Source organism: Lepus europaeus, chromosome 17 (genome assembly GCF_033115175.1).
Source record: "Lepus europaeus isolate LE1 chromosome 17, mLepTim1.pri, whole genome shotgun sequence".
Taxonomy (NCBI): domain Eukaryota; kingdom Metazoa; phylum Chordata; class Mammalia; order Lagomorpha; family Leporidae; genus Lepus; species Lepus europaeus.
In genome coordinates, this window is record NC_084843.1 from 14,979,023 (window position 1) to 14,985,022 (window position 6,000).

Genomic DNA, 6,000 nt, shown 5'->3' on the forward strand with positions numbered 1-6,000 from the left:
CCAAAATTAAAATGCAACAAAAGATTTGAAAAATAAGGTCTAGAGAAATGTCTTTGAAATTGGAATTAAAATGTAAAGGAAGTTTCCCCCCTTAAACTTGAGGATTTGTTAATGATTACATATAATAAACATTAAATGTGTTTTAAACTAAGCATTTATAATGTGATATGTATTATATGATAGTGCATTGACACACAACTTATATAGGAGCAGGCAAAATGTATATCAATTCATCAATTCAAGTATTAACATTAAGAAAATTTCGCAAACTAAACAGAGCCTCCAGGCAAAATATCTGCCACAGCCTAAAACACTGAGGAAAAGGAGACTCATAAATGGAAGGAAAAAAAAGGTAAATGTAACGATTTGTAAGTAAGAATAGTGTTAAAATTCTCAACAGCAAACTTGGATGCCAGCAGTAAGTAGAGATGTAAGGGAAACTTATTTTCAATCTAGAATTCTGTACCCAGTCAAGCTGTCGATCAAGTATGAGAGTAAAAGATGTTTTCAGACACACAGCATTCATAAAATGTATGACCCCCATTTTTTAAGGAAACTACTGGAAACTGTAATAATAGAAGAAGAGACCAAACAAGAGAACCGTGATGGCACATACAGCTGCACCCCAGGTCAACTGAGTAATCAGGTCAACCTAGAACCGAGAAGCTAATGCATATGAGTGCTTGGAAAAAAAAATATTAAGAATATATGACACATCTTGGAGTATTTGGGAAGAAATAAAATAAATATAAAAACCTACAAAAGAATAAAACAAGGCAATTATTGACTAGATAAAAAAACATGAAAACCTGTACTAGATGGCTCAGCTGGGACCAATATTACATGGTTGTAATAATGCAAACAATGACCACTGATTTAACCCAAAAAGAAGTTTATTTTTAAAACATGGAAATGGTAAATGTAGTGCTAAATCCTTCTTTTATAAGAAGTAATTACATATCCAAAATTGATAAATACAGAAATAATAGTGTAATCACACTACATTGAAGAAAAGATTTTAAAGCTGCTTTCTCTGGCCAATAGAGAAGAGAGGCAGGAGATGCAACATTTTATTATATAAGGCTTTTAGTGTATTTTAGCTTGATGGAAAATGAAAAATTAATTATAAGAGAGATAAAGTAATAAAACCTAAAAAAACAAAGACAGTGGCGTGGAGCATAAGACTCATAAAAAGTTGACTTTGATTTCTAATTCTTTCACTTAGATGCTGGTTACCCTTGAGTGCAGTGTTAACCTCTGTGCCTTAGTTTCCCAAGATAGAAGATGAGAGTAGTCAAATCTGTCAGTGTCCATTTTAAGGCTAATGAGGGTCCAAACAGGGTAATATATGAAAGCACCTAGTAAATGACGAAACACTAGACAGACTTTGATATTTAATGTTCAAAGGTAATTCTTGGGAATAGGATTAATTCTATCATGTGAGGAAATGGTTTACTGAAGAGAATTTGGGTCAGTTCAAAAGCAAACAAAATGGGCAAAGATACAAGAATATCAGATAATTTTAAAGATGGACCTCTCCAAGCTCTTTATTTCACAAATGAAATGCAGGAACCCAGGAAAGTGAAATGTCTTAACCAATTAGAGTTGAAGCTAGACCCCCAGTTCTCTTGAAATCAGTCCCATTTTCTCTGTCCTATATATTATAAATGAGACTAATTAGAGAAATTTTCAGGTTAGTCATCTGTGCCTAATCTCAAAAAGCCCTTCTAAGTCTCAAAGTTAAGTGGCTTACCCAAGTTCACATAAGACAGTGATAGCAGCGGCAAAACTAAACCAGGGACAGCCAGAGAATGAACTTGGAACCAAAGAGTGAAGGCATAAACTGAAAGGTGATCTCAGGGCTTGTCACAGAGCAGATCAGCACTTATTACCAGTTGCCTTGTTGCCTAAATGTCCTGCTTGAGTATGGAGAGAAAAGCCAGAAAAAACTTAGGCATGAGTTTAAAAATAAATTTAAAAAAAAAAAAAAAAAGACAAACAAGCATAGTCAGCAACAGAATTCCTCTTGAAAATGGAGATATAAAAAATGGGTCTTACTAAACCAGATGAGGGTGTGAGAAGCAGTCTCACAAATGTAGCAGAAGGAGGGCGTAAATGTGGGAGTCTCCAAGATGCTATTGCGGGACTTATTTAAGTTTCCTTACTCTGTCCTCCTTCAGATAATATTGAAAGGAATGAGGACACAGAAGGATGAAAGAGACCTTTTCTCCATTCCATATGAAAAATCATTCACTGGCACGTTCCTTCACGAAAAGGGGAATAACACTCTTCTTAAAATATAATTCTGGGTCGGCGCCATGATTCACTTGGTTAATCCTCTACCTGAGGCACTGGCATTCCATATGGACACCAGGTTTTAGTCCTGGTTGCTCCTCTTCCAGTCCAGCTCTCTGCTGTGGCCCAGGAAGGCAGTGGAGGATGGCCCAAGAACTTGGGCCCTGCACCCGCATGGGAGACCTGGAGGAAGCACCTGGCTCCTGGCTTCGGATTGGCGCAGCACCGGCCGTGGCGGCCTTTTGGGGGGTGAACCAACGGAAAGAAGACCTTTCTCTCTGTCTCTCTCTCTCTCACTGTCTAATTCTATCTGCCAAATAGAATATATATATATATATATATAATATAATTCTGGGGCCAGCATTGCACTGACATCTCATGTGGGCACCAATTCATGTCCCAGCTGCTCCACTTCTGTTCAAACCCCCTGCTAATGCGCTTGGGAAAGCAGCAGAGGATGATGGCCCAAGTGCTTGAGCCCCTGCATCCATGTGGGAAACCCAGATGAGGCTCTTGGCTCTAACCAGTGAATGGAAGATCTCTGTCACCCTCTCTTTCAAATAAATAAAAATAAATCTAAAATTTGTATATATATAATTCTGTCAACAAAAATGAACAAAAGTTCAATTTGAATCAGATAACCCAAAAAAGGGGCGGGGGGGAACCACACTATCATACTATTTACAGAAATCATAATTTTCCCCTCAGAGATAATTCTAATTTCTCAAAATGTTTCTATTTGGGAATCACTGCACGGTTTTACATCTCTTAAATCCAAATAATCCAACATTAAAAGGGTCACATGCTGAAAAACAGTGTCATTGAGCACAAAGACAGAAGTACTTATGGTTTTGAGAAATAGAAAGGATTCAGCAACTGCTCAGGTCAAATATAAGACCCATATATTGATAAAACAGGTAAAAATTTCTGTAAATCTCACATAAATTGAGGTTTGTTTCCAGTTCCCTCTGTTTAAAGAAGAGGACAGTCATGGTAAGAAAAACAGGAAGTACTTAAACAACAAAAGCTCCCAAGGAAAATAAGCAATTCATAAGAACAATAACATACTAGCATTTGGAAAGCAGCTTGGGGTCCTGACACAGGAAAATATGTTTATGTTTACAAGGCAAGGAACATGGAAGAATTATGGACCCTCTCAGGAGAGACAAAGACACCAGACGTCAGAGAGGTTTCCTCCAACACCAGCACTCAGAAACAGAAGCAACCACAGAAAAGCACACATTAAAAAAAAAAAAAAAGAAAAATATCTGACAAATGATAGTCAGGCCCCACAAATCCTGATAACATGACATCCTACTTATTAAAAACATCAGTCTTGGAAGACTCCAGGCACAATAATTTTGAAAATGAACACAAGTAAATTAAAACCAGGCTTATGATTCTTCCTATTGTAAGTCCCTCACCCATCTCCCTCTGCAAAGCTGATGAGAAATTTTAAATCAAACAAACAAAAAAGTCAACCTTAACTTTGCTGATTTTCCATTTTTTAATTGGAATGTAGTCGGAAAGTCTTTCTGCACATGCGGAGGAGACATACTTTTCTAGGAAAATTAGTTCCAGGGCAAACAGAGATAATGTTAAATCTACAAGTAGCAGCATGTATTACAGTTTTTAAAATTAATTTATCTGAACCACATAGTAGCAGACACTTTAAGATGTGTTTTGTGGCCATGTTCTTTATCACTGGATGTAGCTCTTTAGTTTATGGAGGAAGCAAAAGGTAGTTCAAGAAAACTAGATAAAGAGCCAGCAAATCTAATCCCCACAATGGAACAGTTCCTACCTCTTTCATCTTGAGTTCCTTCATTTTCTTTTCTTTTTTTAAAAAAAAAATTTATTTATTTGAAAGAGTTACACAGAGAGAGAGGAGAGGCAGAGAGAGAGAGAGAGAGAGAGAGAGAGAGGTCTTCCATCCACTGGTTCACTCCCCAATTGGCTGCACCGGCCAGAGCTGTGCCAATCCGAAGTCAGGAACCAGGAGCTTCTTCCTGGTCTCCCACGAGAGTGGGACTTGGGCCATCTTCCACTGCTTTCCCAGGTGATAGCAGAGAGCTGGATCAGAAGTGAAGCAGCCAGGCCTTGAACCGGCGCCCATATGGGATGCCAGCACTTCAGGCCAGGGCATTAACCCGCTGTACCACAGTGCTGCGCTCCCCCCACCCCTTTTTAAAGATTTTATTTATTTATTTATTATTTATTGCATTACAGAGTGAGAAGGAAAAACAGAGAGATCTTCCATCTACTGGTTCACTCCCAGATGGCCATAATAGCCAGGGCTGGGCCAGGCCTAAGCCAGGAGCCAGGAACTTCATCCAGGTCTCTCATGTGGGTGCAGGGGCCCAAACACTGGGCCATCTTCTGCTCCTTTTCCCAGGCCATTAACAAGGAGCTGGATTGGAAGTGGAGCTGCCAGGTTATTAACCAGCACCCATATGGGATGCTGGCATTGCAGGCAGTGGCTTAACCTACTATGCTACAACAATGACCCTATTCCTTCATTTCCTAAAACAGCAAACATACTGGCTCTCCCTGAACATGGCTGGGAGAATCAAAATTCCAAGTAAAATAAAACATCAAAGTTATTTTGGTAACTGTGAAGTCCCATTTAGCTGTGCCAGTTTTCATCCCTTCCTTGAAAATGCTACCTGAGGACTCAGTGGAGCCAGGTGACACTACAGGGCCACAGTAAAAGCTCAATAATTCCTCTGATCCAGATCCGGTATTGCCTGTCACTCGGGTAGCAATAATTTCATAGCCCATTGCTTTAGAAGCCTAAGCAAAGTAAGTGACCACATAGGGGTGAGGAAACCACACAACCATTGGAAGGCTTCAGAGAACAAAACACAGTGCTCTTTTACTCTCATTAAAACTTGAAACTCTAGCAAGAAATTTTGTCCTTGTAGTAGTTTTCATAAAGAATATACAAAAGATATAAAGGTGTATCACTTTTGTTGTCCCTCTCTTCTCTCTCTCTCTCTCTCTCACACACACACACATACACACACACACATCATGAACGTTCTTTACTGAGAAGTCACTAACATCCTTTATCAATTTAGTATAATAGTGTGCCCATTGAAGGAATGTTCGTATTTTTTTAAAAGAGCAGAAGAGAATGACCACAAAGGAGTTAAACACTACTAATAGGATTTGGAAAAGAGTGGCTCCTGGATTAAAGATTTGATCTGTACCTTAGGCCAATCACAATAGGTAGCTGCTTATTTCCCCTAAGTGGAGATCTGACACAGCAGTGGAATTTTGGCATCTCTGACTACACAGTGAATGAATCTAGGGGGAAAATTAAAATGCAGGCTTAGGTCTCCACTGGGGAACACCCTCCCCAAACTCAAGTCTGGCAGATATCATCAGCAACAGCCCTGACTATTTTTAATGGCTAAGGGGATGCTTAAGGAAATGTCAGTCTCTAAGAGTATCCCAAGTCTACTCTGCATAAATAATAACATCATTACCGACAGATTCTTGGCTCAACTGATCTTCTTTTAAACATGCAGACTAGTCAAAATGAAATACTTATTAGAGAAAGATTGGAAAGGGTGAAACTGGAAATGATCACTCAAAATAAGGAAAAAAATAAGCCTCATTAAAAGAGGGGGAAATATGGGCATTCTGAGCTAGCCAGACACCAAAACTATGTACGAATAAACAGCAAAGCAGCAGTGCTGT